Source organism: Pistacia vera, unplaced genomic scaffold (assembly GCF_008641045.1).
Source record: "Pistacia vera cultivar Batoury unplaced genomic scaffold, PisVer_v2 Contig124, whole genome shotgun sequence".
Lineage (NCBI taxonomy): Eukaryota > Viridiplantae > Streptophyta > Magnoliopsida > Sapindales > Anacardiaceae > Pistacia > Pistacia vera.
Genome location: NW_022195293.1, coordinates 694484 through 709358, shown reverse-complemented (window position 1 = coordinate 709358; position 14875 = coordinate 694484). Strand labels below are relative to the sequence as shown.

Genomic DNA, 14875 nt, shown 5'->3' with positions numbered 1-14875 from the left:
TAGAAATTTTCATATGATGTCATATTATCTATTTAATATAAAAGAATTGCTATAAATTTGTAATTATTATTAACTTTGTTAATTATAGCAATATTTGTTACAACTAATTTTAATCGAAGCAATAAATTATAAATTTTTGATATAAATTATTTGTTCCATAGCAAATAATTATAATATTTAGCTACAAATTAAAAGTATTCATAGCAAGTTATTTCAATATTTAGCTACAAATTAAAAGTATTCATAGCAAGTTATTTCAATATTTAGCTATTAACAAATTATGTCCATAGCAACTAAATTTCATATATAGATATGACTTCAATATGTCCATAGAAAATAATTATAATATTTAGCTACAAATCAAAAGTATTCGTAGCAAGTAATTTCAATATTTAGCTATTAACATACTATATCCATAGCAATACCTTTTCATATATAGATATGACTTCTATACGTCTATAGCAAAAAATTTAATATTTAGCTACAAATTCACTATATATGTGGCAAATGATCTTTTTATTTAGTTACGATTTTAGTTGTCACATAGCCAAAAGGTTAATATATTTGCTATGAATATTATTTTTGCAGCAAGAATTTTCAAGATTTAGTTATAAATTTATATTTTTGTAGCTAAAATGCAAACATAGCTATACAGACTATTCTAAGTGGCTATAAAGGCAAAGATTGTGCTACAAGCTTATCATTGTTATGGCAAAAACATTTAAGTTTTTAGTTACATATTAATCTCATCTATAGCAAAAAATATAAACTGTTAGCTACGTAAGCAAAAAGTTACATGGCTAACTTTTAGCTATGCCACTTCTAGCTGCAATAAGCTAAAAAACATTGCATTTGTAGCTAAACCATTTAGCTATGCAAATTCATACTTTTAGCTATAATGAACGTCATGGCTAGAAATGTATAATGTTGTAGTGATAGCTTATGCTGTAAGTGTTACAAGCAAATATCAGTTAAATCCAGGGGAGAAACATTAGTCGATTATGAAATTGATCCTCAAGTACTTAAAAAGAACTAATGATCTAATTATGAGTTATGGATGTTTAGAATTAAACATTCAAGGTTACTCAGATTCTGATTTCCAATAAGGTATTGACGATAAAAAGTCTACGTTAGGGTTTATTTTTATATATAATGGAGGTGTTGTTAGCTGGAAAAGTTCCAAACAGACAACTACAACATACTCCACTATAGAAGTTGAATACATTGCTTCTTCAGAAGCAACAAAAGAGGTTGTTTGGATGCACAAGTTTGTATCTGAACTAGGTGTGGTTCCAAACATGGCTTATTTGATAAGCATGTTCTGTGACAATACTAGAGTTATTACACAAGCAAAGGAACCAAGGGCACACCAAAAATCTAAACATATTCAGCGAAAGTATCACATTTTGAGAGAATTGTTGGAGTTGGAGAGATTATAATTCAGAAGACGCATTTGGCAGAAAATGTAGCTAATCCACTGATTAAGGCAATGACACTACAATCTCTTCATCAACTTCCTTTTCAGATTCTTCCTTTCTAGCTTGTTGAACTTCTTCCAAAACTGTCCCATTCCTCAACATTATCGCATTTGCTTGCTCACGTGGGTTAGTCACTGTGTTGCTTGGTAAATAACCCTACAGTCTCTCATTTAGCTTCTCGGCCAATTGACCCATCTGTACCTTAAGATTCTGAATGGACGCCCCTTGATTTCTGAAATTCGTCCTCGTCTCATTCATAAAACCTGTGGTCTCCTGCATGCATTTCCCAAACATGTCCTCCACCTTTGTCACTCTTAGATCTCCTGGTTGATTATTCACCTCTGGTTGGTTATTTGGCAATTTCCTTTGGTTCCATTGATTATTTTGCTGGTTCTGATTGCCCCAAGTCAGATTTGGATGATTTCTCCACCCTGGATTGTATGTGTTAGAGTACGGGTTGTTTGGTTGCCTCTGATTTCCTGCCATGTAGTTCACTTGCTCCGATGATGAAGATGACGAAGCAAATGTGTTCCCCACTTGACACTCACTGCTCACATGGTTTCCTGTACAAAAATCACAAGTTAGTTGAGGTGCTTGAATAGAGTTTATCTGCATACTTCCCAATCGTTTCTGAAGTGCCGTGAGTTAGGCTGAGATGGCTGTGAAGGCATCAACTTCATGAAGACCCATAGATTTTCTTGATATTGCTCTCTCATTTGGTCTTTGATAGTTGTTGCTTGCCAAAACCTCAAGCAACTCATAAGCCTCCTCTGGTGTCTTATTCTACAAGGCTCCTCCTGATGCTGCATCCACCATGGTTTGCACGTTACCCATTAGTCCATTGTAGAATATTTGGACTTGAAGCCAAATTGGAAACCCATTGTGTGGACATTTCCTCATCAATTCCTTGTACCTCTCCCAAGCCTCATACAATGACTCGGATTCATCCTGTAGAAATGATGTGATATCATTTCTCAGTTTTGCTGATTTTGTTGGAGGGAAGAACTTGGTCAGGAACTTCTGTGCTAGATCATTCCATGTTGTGATAGTTCTCGATGGTAGTGCCGTTAACCACCCTTTTGCTTTATCCCCCAATGAGAATGAGAATAACCTCAACCTAATGGCGTCATCTGACACTCCGTTCGACTTGAAGGTGTCACAAATTTCCAAGAAGTTCGCAATATGCTGATTTGGATCTTCCTTCAAATCACCATTAAACCTTACCGACTGCTGGATCATTTGGATGATTGTCGGCTTTATCTTAAATGTGTTGGCTTGGACCCCTGGTCTCGTAATGCTTGAACCACTGCCATTAACCGTGGGAATTGAGAATTCCCTTAGTATCTTGTTTTCTAGTTCTGCCATTTCAACAGCTATTTCTTCCGATTCAACCACTGTATCCCCTCTTTATCTTCTCTCTCTGTTAAGTCATCTAGCGATTCTCTCAATCTCAGGATCAACTGGAATCACTGGCTGACGTCTTGCTCTTCGCATAAGCTACACAGAAAGAGCAAAGGGAAATGAGATCTCAAACCAACTGAAAATAAAAACAAAAGTTAAACATAAAATGATGAAAACAAAAATTGAAACTCCAATCTCGCTAACTATAGAAAAACTCAATGTCAACTTAAAACTAAATCCCCGGCAACGGCGCCAAAAACTTGATGCGTGTTTCCTACAACATGTAAATGTAGCAAGTATACTAGATGATCAATTAATAGAGTGATGAGTGAGTATTGTTCCCACGAGGATTGTTCGCTAAGCACTAAGTTTCCTACTGTTCTCAAGTTGGAGCAATCGAATTCTTTTGGATTAATGGGAACAATTTAAAATAAGACTAAAACAAAAATTGCTAAACTAAACTAAACTTTAACCATGAACGCAAAATGTAGAACACGGATAAAATCAATTCAAACAAACGGGTAGGGTTTTGACTTCATTCGGACTCTATGGGTTAAACCTAAAGAATTAAACTAAATTCATATTCATATGCATTGATTATAAAACGAACTCTCTAAAGTGTCAAACAGACCTTCTCAGGCTATGTTTTCCTACTCTTCCCTATTAACCTTCTGCACCCAACAAATTGAAAGTTAATAAATCTAAGCTCATTAAGCACAAGAATCCTAGATTGATTTCATTGGTTCTTGTATCTATCTCTAGCATCCAATACTACAATGGTGATTACCCAAGAAGCCTAACATGATTCATTTCTCAATCTCATCATGTTCATCACATATAAACAGTAAATTCAGAGTAGTAACACAATCAAGCAAGTTCATATGAAAATACAATCATTCAATCAATTAACCCATGAAATTCTGAACTACAATCAAAACCCTAACCCAAAATAGGTTAGTTCATGTCTAAATCAATAATACAATTAAAAGAAACGAAAAATTCCAAGTTCAACATCATGGAAACAAGAGAAAAGGAAAAGAATCTCCCTAAATTGATGAATCCACTAGTTTCACCTCGAATCTTCACACTTTTTGTTTTTTTTATCAAAAATCACTCAAATTCAATCTAAGAATATGTAAAAACTGCTGTCTATCCAAAAACGAACTCCCCTAACAAAAAGACTAACTTTTTCTTTTATACCTCGCCCAAAATCCTCAGAAAATGCTGAAAAGTAAAATTGTGCGTTTTGAAATTCACAGACGTCGACGTGGCGAAGAAGAATACCCGTCGCGACGACGAAGTAAATGCAGATTTCGTGCGTAACTTTCTTCGCTGCGGCAAAGCTCCATGTGGAATTATGAAATTCTAGAATTGCCCTCCGCTTGCCTTTTTTTGCTGAATATTTGATCTTCGATGCTCTCCTATGGAAACAAGCCTCCTAGTGCTCCATTCTGCTTCAGAACTCTTCCAAAATCTGAGATCTACTTACTTCTGAGTCCAGAAACTCCAAATCGCTCATTATTTGCTCAAAATATCCATTTTTGCCTGAAACACAAAATGTAAAGAATTAAGTAACAATTCAGGTCAAAATGAACTAAGAAGTATCAGAAATCCGACTAAAAAGTCTAATAAAAACAGTATAATCCACGGATTATCAGTGGCCATTTTAGAACTATCTGTAGCCCTAGTATTAATCTGACTAAGGACATAGATTATACGGTAAGACTATTATAGAGTTGAATGACTCTACCGAAAGGTAGTGACAATTCTCACATGTCAAGGTTGTTAGGTAACAATCTAGTGCGACGCATGGGTGCTTGTTAATGACAAGTTCACTGGACCGACCAGCCGAACACAAGATGATAATGCCAGTGTCTGTGGAATATATCCTCCAACGGATGGTGGTGCATGTGATCCCTCGACTTGAGATCACTAGAATGTCGTGTGTAATTATTAGTGTAATTTGACACTAGCCTAATGTAATCCTATGTAGGCTTATCAACACGGTAGTCGTTGGTTACATCGAGAAGTACACTATGGCTATGATTGATCAACAAATGATTCATCACTCCTGGTTACAGGAGAGATTATTTTGCTGAGATATTCGATTAGGAACTATGACTACAAAATTTGTGGCCACAATGTAATCAAGTCGGTACTCGAATCCAATTTATATGGTCGTTGATTCGACAACTGAATATAAACATATCAAGGTATATTCATTGAAGTTGACACTACTTTTGTACTTCAAACCTTGATGAGATAAATGATGATGAAAAGATTGGAATTGCATGGTAACCATATTGTTGAAAGGTAGCTGCTTCACTGAATCTTTATTTGTTGGCTAATCATGATGCCTTGCTAGAGGCCAATCTTGATTAGTGAACGGAATACTAATTAGTTGATGCTTAATAATAAATCTGGTCACTGCCAACATAATAACGAGCCTACGGGTTACACACATTAAAGGCAATTTTATTGAGAATGAAAATGAAGGGTAATTTCATCTTTTGGATGAAAAAAACATTTTGGTAATTTTGTTGTATGATTAAATTCGTTGAAGGTCATTGCTAACATTCAATATTTATATTGAAGTTAATTTAGCAAAATTGTAATTATATTAATATTAATATAAAACATTAATATTAACATGGATTAGATATATGGAATAAATATATCTAATATAATTAAATATATTTAAATATCCCATTAATTAAATATTTGGATAAATAAATATTCATATTTATTTATTAGGAATATATATTTAATTGGGAAATATCCTATTGCAAATTAGGAAAGTATATTTAATTGGGAAATATCCTATTGCAAAATAGGAAGGTATATTTAATTGGGAAATATCCCATTCCAAAATAAGGAATAGAAATGTTCCTATTCTTGATGGGGAATATTTTATTACCCACTATATAAGAAAAGGAATGGGAGAATTAAATCACAAGAAGTTGATTATTTTCTCCCAAGCAAAAACCCTAGCCGCCTATTGCTTTTGAGAGAGAATTTTCTTTCTCTCAATTGTGTGTTCTCTCTTCTTGCACCCAAGGATTCTAGCAAACTTCCTTGTGTGTGGATTAGCCTCCCTGCCTTTGTGCGGACTTCTCAAGAGCGATTTCATCTTGAATCAACTAGCAAAAAGTAGATTAAAAAATCCCGAAGGAGCTTCCAAACGCAAGTGATAACAACAAACCTCATATGAGTTGTTTTATTTTATAAACAGATTGCATATATCAATCTTGATTGTGGAGTTAGCAAGTTATTGAATAAAAAATTTATTTTATATTCCACGTATTATTTAACCATAACCCTACAATGGTATCTGAGCTTGGATTGATATATGTTTTATGTTATTAACATGTTGATTGATTTGATAAAAATATCATGTTAGGGTTTTTGTTTCAATCGTTTAAATTGAAATTGATTAAATTTGTTTTTAATCCTGTTGATGAACAATATATTTGGCTCGATTAGGGTTACAAAAACCTTGTAAACATGGCTACTATAGAGCTGCGCGTTTCAGCTCGCACCACTGTCCTAAGGTTGCATGCAACTGTGCGCAGCCCCCTGTGGTGGCTGCACGTGCAACCTGCCTACCTTTAGCCATGCGCTTACTGCACGTGGCTTGTCCCTTGCTGGCCTTTGGCCATGCGTTTAAACGCGTGGTTGGCCAGGGCCTTTGGCCGTGTGTTTAAATGCACAGTTGGCCATTGTGGGCTACACGCTGCCTTGCCTGCTTTAGGTGCCTGTCCTGATGTAGTGCGTGGCCTGCAATTAATCACGCACACTCATGTGTGGCCCTTAACCGTGGCCTGTTAGAGGCCATGCACATGACAAGCCGGCTACGCATTCATGTGTGTAGTCACCCGAGTGTTTTTGGTTGCGCGATAACACGTGCAACCTAGTGGGAAAAGCCTGTTTAAGGCTTATAGGGATTTTTTTTTATCATTGTTGGCAGCGACCTGATCAATGAGTTGTTTCCCGCAAGCTTTCGTGTGGAAATTGAAGGGTAATAGGTCCCTTTTGATATTACAGGAGAAAGAAGTTTTGGGAATTACAAGGTGGCGTTTTGAACTTTTTGTTGAGCCATAAAATAGAGCAGCCGCTTCTGATCTGAACTATTCAGTTTATTTTTAAATTGGAAAGAGACTAAACTGCAAATTTTGCAAGTTTAGGGACCAAAGTGAAATTCTATAGAATTAAAAGGGGTAAGCCATAATTTACATGGTAGATTTAATTTTTAGTTTTAAATGATATGCCATATTTGATTGATGTCTAAATAGGCATGGTGTTCGATACTTGGCCATCGACCTTGAGTTTCTTTTTTATTATGGGATGAATGCTTGTAATTTTATAATTATTAAATAGGGCCTGAAGTGTCCTGCCTATCTCTTTAATCTCAATGTATTCTTTTTTCATCTAAATCCCCTCAAATGTAACTCGAGGTTTTCTTTTATTCAATGTAATTTAGAATAGGGTTATATCATTGTTGTAAAGAAGATGAGCAAAGGCGTAAATTGAGTCCCGAAGACTTCAATGAAGTTTTGTAATAAAATTGCATGAACCTAGGTTGACCTAGCAATTCCTCAAAGCTTGGGGAATTTGGTTTTAGATTGGCCATGTACCGACACATTTATTTGCTATCTTAGAAAGCATGCTAAGGTTGAATGTTTTAACATGCTAGACTATAACATGTTAAAAAGATAATAAAATTGGTGAGACAATAAAATTAAGAACCCTATATTAAGTCACAAATAACCATACGCTTTCCATCACTATGAGATTAATCAAACCACTGTTCGCCGTGGCCTTGTTCGCCCCCGCGAAGGGTACACTTCTACCAATGGAAAGTTAATTATTCATTGAAGCTTTTCCTTAATAGTGATGGGTTTGACTTAACTAGGTGTATTTTTCTTGTTCACTTCCACGAAGGTTGATAAATACACTAGAGGCATAGTAGAGTTGTACACTTAAAGATGCACAAGAGGAAATGTAGTGTCTAACTCACTGATCGGAAAGTTGCACTTGAGGATAATGGTTGATGCCATTGGATTGTGTAATCAATTTTTTGACTTGATTTACATTTGAGTTTAATAGTTAATGCGATTAGATGGTGTAGATTAAAGTTTGTTGACCTACCTAATCATTCTTTTTTAATTTGTTCGCCCCGATGAAGGTAGAAATAGAAATGATGAGATGTCGGTCCACTAGGAAAACCAACGAGCCTTCCTATTCCTGAGTTTAATAGGAAGGGCTATTAAGCTTGAGTAAAATAGTGGGAGCAGATGATTAATAAAAGGCCTTATTAATTAACATAGTATTAACTTTGTTTAAATTTTGCATTTGTAGATTCATTTTCATTATGACTTCATCTACCTTATCACTACGATTAATCATCGATAAAGAAAGTAGGTTCAATGGTATGAACTTCACTGATAAGTATCAAAATCTATGGGTTGTACTAAAGTCAGAAAAGAAGTTGTACATCATCAATGAACCAATTATGGAAGCACCTAAACTTGAGGCTACTCAAGAAGTAATAGATGCTTATCAAAAATATATGGATGATGTCGACATTGTTCAATGTATCATAATGGCATCATTGACACCTGATCTACAAGAGTAACATGAGAATTTGGATGCTAGTTCTATCATCACAAATCTCAAGGAACTTTTCCAGAAGCGTGCAAGATATGAGCGATACGAGCTGTCAAAAGCATTGTATAGATGCCAAATGGCTGAGAGAGCCCTAGTTGGCCCACATGTAGTCAAGATGATTGGATACATTCAAAGGCTTGAGACTTTGGGATTCATTATTCATGCAGAAATGTCTATAGACCTCATTCTGCAATCCTTACTTGATTCATTCTCTCAAGTCATACTAAACTTTAATATGAATTCTATGGAGTAGACTCTCTTAGAGCTGATGAGTATGTTGAAGACAATGGATAAGGACATAAAGAAGTCCAAACTAGTGCTACTAGTTGTTGCTGCACATGGAAAGGGAAAGGGTAGACAAGGCAAAGGAAAGGCCAAGGCCAATCCTAATTTCAAGCCTAATACGTGAGATGTCCTCAACCCTGCTGGAGGCATGAGCAAAGATGGAAAGGTTGTTTGCTTCCATTGTGGCAAGCCTGGCTACTGGAGGAAACATTGCAAGGCCTTCCTAGTAAGCAAGAAGAAGAATTTTGCATCTTCTTCTAAAGGTACGTATATGATTGAAAATAATCTTTCTCCGATTACATCTTGAGTCATTGACACTGGATATGGTTCTTATTGCACTTTTATGCAGGGATTACAATAGAGTAGATCGCTTGGTCGAGGAGAGAATGACCTACGAGTTGGAAATGGAGCACGAGTTGTTGCAATAGCTGTGGGGATTTATTATTTATCTTTGCCTTCGGGCCTTTTATTAGAGCTCTCGGATTGCTATTATGTTCCTTCAGTTTCTAAGAATATTATTTCTGTGTCCGCTTTCAACAATGTAGGATATCAGTTTTTGATAACTAATGGGTCATTATCTTTTAGTTTGGATGGTATTCAATATGGAACTGATAGATTACATAATGGTCTATATATTCTAGATTTAAATAATAATGAAATATTCAATCTTGAAAATAAGAAAGCCAAGAATGATAGCTTTAATCAAACGTATCTATGTCATTATAGGTTGGGTTATGTGAACCAGACTAGCATCACAAAACTCCATAAGGATGGAGTTTTCGACCCGTTTGACTTCTAGTCTTATGAGGTATGCAAGTCGCGCCTATTAAGCAAAATAACCAAGTCACCTTTTACTGGATACAGTGAAAGGCAACGAAGTTGTAGACATCATCCAATAGTGATGTATGTGGACCACTAATAGTACAAGCTAGAGGTGGATATCCTTACTTCATCACTTTTACTGATGACTTCGGTAGATTTGGTTATGTCTATTTAAAGAGACATAAATATGAATCCTCTAACAAGTTCAACGAATTCAGGAATGAAGTGTAGAATCAACTGGGTAAGAATGTCAAGGCCTTCTGGTCCGACAGGGGAGGCACTTAAGCTTAGAGCTTGATGCATGCCTAAAGGATTGTGGGATAGTATCTCAACTCACATCTCCGTGTGCACCTCAACACAATGGAGTGTTTGAAAGAGGAATCGTACCTTGTTGGATATGGTTCGATATATGATGAGTTTTACAGATTTACCCACATCATTATAGGGCTATGCCTTAGAGGCTACCACTTATACACTAAATCGTGTACAATCTAAGTCTGTAGATAAGACACCATATGAACTATGGAATGACGAAAGCCCATTTTGTCTTATCTAAGAGTTTGAAGTTGTGACGCTTATGTCAAGAAATTGACTTCAAACAAGTTTGCCTCAAAATTTGAGAAATGTATTTTTGTAGGGTGTCCTAAGGAAACTAGAGGACACTATTTCTACCATCCAGTTGAGTAGAAAGTTTTCGTTGCTCAAACGGGGGTCTTCTTGGAGAAGGAATTCATTGTAAAAAGAGATAGTGGGAGGAAGATAGAACTTCATGAAGTTCTAAGTTCACAAGATACATTAGACGATGGACAAGGTGATGTGCCAAGTGAAATGGTTGAACATCGTAAAGAGCTTACTCCACACACAGTGGAACAAAGTGTACCACTTCAAACAACACAAGAGCTTTATAGATCTGGGAGAGTACGTTGAGAGCCCAAGAGATATGGTTTTCTTGTGACTCAACACAGTGACGTACTAGTCTATCAAGACAATGAACCCTTAATATAATTATATGCATGAACGATGTAAATCGATATAAGGATCGCTGGGTTCAAAGGTTTATGGATCAAATATGTAACTCTGTTGCGCAAATTTGATTCGTAAACCTATAGTGGTATTAGAGCCTCTTATACCTAATTAAATCGCTTTAATTATCGTTTGGATGATTTGGTTTCGATGATAGTTGATTAGGGTTTTAATATGTTGATTAAAATCTGAAAATTGTTAATTGTATGCTTGGTTGATGTGTTGTGTTTATATATTGCATCTGATCTATTTGTGTTTGGTTGAAATCAAATAAAACTTGATTTCTATTTGTAGAGTGCACTGCCGTGAAGGGCAGTGCGTTGCCGCACACGACAACAGCAACAAGCGCACAAACATGCTCTCATGCTAGGCAAAGCGTGTATTATCGTGCTCAGCAACACTGCTGTTGCACGCTACCATGGGTGGGGAATGTTTGGCCATATGCTTAGGCATGCGGCCTTGGGTTGTACCACCGCAAACGGCACAGCAGTGCATACGAGTGTGTTGTTGTTGTTGTTGTTGTTCTCCTATAATCTCACCATGTGTGGCTGTCCCATGGTAGCCAAGTGCTCCCCGCACTTGGCTTTAACAAGCACTTGGTTTTTCAGCCAAGTGCTGGATCTAGTGCGCGTTAAAACACACACCTAATCTGGAAATTTTGGGCAGCTCATGTAATGATGCAATGGGCGAAATTTTGGGTAGCCCGTGTAATGATGCAATGGGCTGAATTTTGGGCTGTCTTTGTGTTATTATGTGTTGAAATTAATCCATAATTTTCTATTGCATGTTAGAAACATTCTGGAGGCCCAATTGAGTGAGGCCCGATGACAAGGGACTAAAATAAAAAATTTAAAACTTGTTAGACTTGAACGTAACACTACTAAACATCAAGGGGTAATCATTTTACCAACCTAATCAAAATTTAATTTTGATTTGTTTTATGCATCTTCTTGATTGCAAATATGCATGGTGTTTGGTGCATAAGCCTATGAAACCAGTTTAAGAATTATTTGGATTATGTAATTTTAAAATAGGGTCTGTGTGCCCTGCCTTTGTCTATACTCTCCGATGTAACTTCTCTCTGTCATCTCACCCCGCTCGAATGTAATTCGAGGTTTCTTTTCAATTATGTAAAATTAGAATGAAATTTTATTTTGAAAATTGTGCAATGTTCGAGAAGAAGAAGCAATGGAATGAAGAAAGTGAATTGCTTGAAGAATTCATTTATTCTTTTACCTAGGCTGACTTACCAATTCCTCAAGGATCGAGGAAATCGGTTTTAGTTAAGGCTATACACCAACACATTTCCTTTATGCTTAGTATGCATGCTAAGGGTGTTTGTTGTGACTATAACATGTTAATAAAGATAAAATTGGTGAGACATAAAATAAAAACCCCTCAACAAAAGTATATTAGGTCATTTAATTAAAAGGTCTTCCATCACCATGAACTTGATCAAGCCACTGTTCGTTGGAATCTTATTCATTAAAATGAAAGGTACACTTTTACCAATGGGAGGTCAAACTTCATTGGAATTTTCCTTAACGATGATGTGTCAACTTAAATGATGTGTTTTGCTTGTTTGCCAAATCGAAGGTTGATAAACACGTTATAAGCATAGTAGAGAAGTGCACTTGCTATGTGTACGTGATGACATGTAATGTCTACTCCACTGATATTGAGAATTACACTTGAGGACAATGGCTTGAGCCATTGAATTGTGTAATTGGTTTGTTGGCTTATTTTACATGTTGGTAGTTGAAGCTATCAATTAGTGTGAATTAAGTTTGTTGACCTACCTAATCAACCCATTTTAGTTTGTTCGCTAAAGCGAAGGTTTGAAATGAGTTAGATGGGATCTCGGTTCGTTAGGAAAGTCAACGGACTTTCTCGGGTTAATAGTGAGGGCTATTAGCTTGAGGAAAATAATGAGAGCAATTATTTAATAAAATACCTTATTAAATAACAATAAACATTATAATAATATTTTATTTTATTTTACTTTATTTTTTTTTTTGCATTTGTAGATTCATTAAAATGAGCAATAGTAATCTATCACTTTGACCGATAATCGAGAAAGACAACAGGTTGGATGGATTTCTCGGACTTGTATCAAAATCTTTGGTTATCTTCGCCTCTTCCTCACATCTTCTTCTCGGACTGGTATCGAAATCTTTAGTTATCTCCGCCTCCTCTTCCCATCTTCTTTTCGAACTGGTATCGAAATCTTCGGTTATCTACGCCTCCTCCTCCCATCTTCTTCTTTTTCCCTCCACACCTCCTCCCATTTTCTTATTTTTTCGTCCACTTCCTCCAACTTCGTCCCCCACTCTCATCAAAATCCCATCACCCCTTCGCCGCACTAGCTTGCCGTTCGCCAGTCCCCCTCGGCTATTTTCTAGCAATTTCTGATGACGGAAATTGCCCCCTACCCCATTTTTCGACTCCCCAACGCCTCACCCACCTTGACTTCCCTTTTCACCATCACCCTGCACCTTAAGTGTTGCACTCCGCCAACTTCTTTTTGACCCATCACTAAAAATCTTCATTAAGCCCACCATTCAACTCATCAAAGAGCTCTCTCCAATAACCCCATGCTTTCTGTCCTCGATTTCTCACCTTTCAACGCTAATTGAAGCCCCCTCTTCCTAGGGTTTTTATTTTGTTTTTTGCTGTTGTATTTTGTATTTTGTATTTTGTTTTCTGTTTTCGTTTTTTTGTTTTTTACTAAAATGGTGTGATTTTAAGTGGTGACTATTGGATTTGAAATGGAGTGGATTGGTCAAGTGTGGTAGTGGTTTGGATAGATGTGTGGTGGTTTTGGGATGGGATGGGATGGTTTGAAATGGGCAATGGTGGTGGTTTGGAGTGGGGTGCTTTGGCTGATTATGGGGTTAGGGTTTAGAATAGGGTGCTCTAGCCGACTGTGGGATCTGGAATGGGGTGTTTGGTCAACTATGATTAGATGTCTGGCAATTTTTTTAGCATATTAGCATAGATTGGTTTTAAATGAGCTGTGGTGATGGTTTGGAATTTGGTGAAAGACAGTTTGGTAATAACATTCATCAAAACCCAAAAACATTCGCTAATTACTTCAAGGAAGGCCATCTGGAATGCTTGAGATTTCGCTAAACGGTGAGAATATGTTGTTTACTCGAATTAAAATGTAAATTAATCAATGGGCATTGGAGAATTGGAATTAAAGAAACAACTACCTAATAATTGGGAATTTGGGATCACATTATTTGGTCAAAAGTCAAAATTAAAACAACCGAAACTGTACATTTTGATGTAAATAGATATATATTTTTTATTTTAAATTAATTACAATTAATTTTCATTTAATGCTATATTATTAATTGCGGAACGGGGGATTTCTGTCATACCCATCGCCGGTCCATGCCCTAAATTCCGGGGATTCCCCGCCCATTTGACGAGGGTCCCCGACGGGACGGGGCAAACACACGTCTGTAACTTGCTAAATCAAATGGATGAACCTGCTCTATATCTGTCTACAATAATAATCTTAGATATGTAGGTCGTAACCAGGCCCTTAAATCAGAAATCATTAATGGCAGACATGTAGACCCAATTGAAATTCAATTTGTGTGCACATTACCATGCTACCTTCATCTCAATTTCGTTCCAGAGCATCGGCTTATTGTACACACATTAACATCTAAAAATAAAATTAAAAAAAAGAAGGAAAAATTCCCCAGATCAAAACTGTTGTCTGTAGGTCATAACCAGGCCCCCAAAATCAAAGCCTCAAAGACAAAAATAAAGGCATCATCAGGGGCAGACATGCAAAGACCCATTTAATTAAAAAATTGATTTCTGTGTACACTACCATGCCACCTTCATCGTTTATAAAATCCAGAGCATCGGCTTATTGTACACAGAGTAGTATCATAAAAGAAATCAAACAAAAAGTGAACCAGATGCTTAAGAAAACGAAACCTGAAGAGAGAAGCAGGAGAGTCTCCCAAGCAAAAGTGAAGCAATTGAGCCTTGCATCTTAACCTAACATTTATACATGGGGAAGAAACCTAATTTAGGGCAACTGTCTATGAGATCGAAAAGACTAATAAGCCCAAGCTTCTTCATTTAATAACAAACTGTGTTGCTCTTTACTTTCTTTTTTGGGCTGAGATTAATAATTGGGCCGGATGGTCTTTAACCGTCTATTAAACATCTTA

General features: G+C 36.4%; 3 non-coding genes across 3 annotated transcripts; 1 reads left to right on the top strand and 2 right to left on the bottom strand.

Moving 5' to 3' along the window:
* The first annotated feature begins 2352 nt into the window (after window positions 1-2352).
* On the top strand, window positions 2353-2459 carry LOC116118517. Its single transcript, XR_004126165.1, has one exon. It is a non-coding gene; the product is annotated as a small nucleolar RNA R71 (small nucleolar RNA).
* Window positions 2460-14206: 11747 nt separating this feature from the next.
* Window positions 14207-14311, bottom strand: LOC116118505. Its single transcript, XR_004126163.1, has one exon. It is a non-coding gene; the product is annotated as a small nucleolar RNA snoR100 (small nucleolar RNA).
* A 96-nt stretch (window positions 14312-14407) lies between these two features.
* On the bottom strand, window positions 14408-14542 carry LOC116118510. The gene has a single exon (XR_004126164.1). It is a non-coding gene; the product is annotated as a small nucleolar RNA snoR100 (small nucleolar RNA).
* Between the last annotated feature and the right edge of the window lie 333 nt (window positions 14543-14875).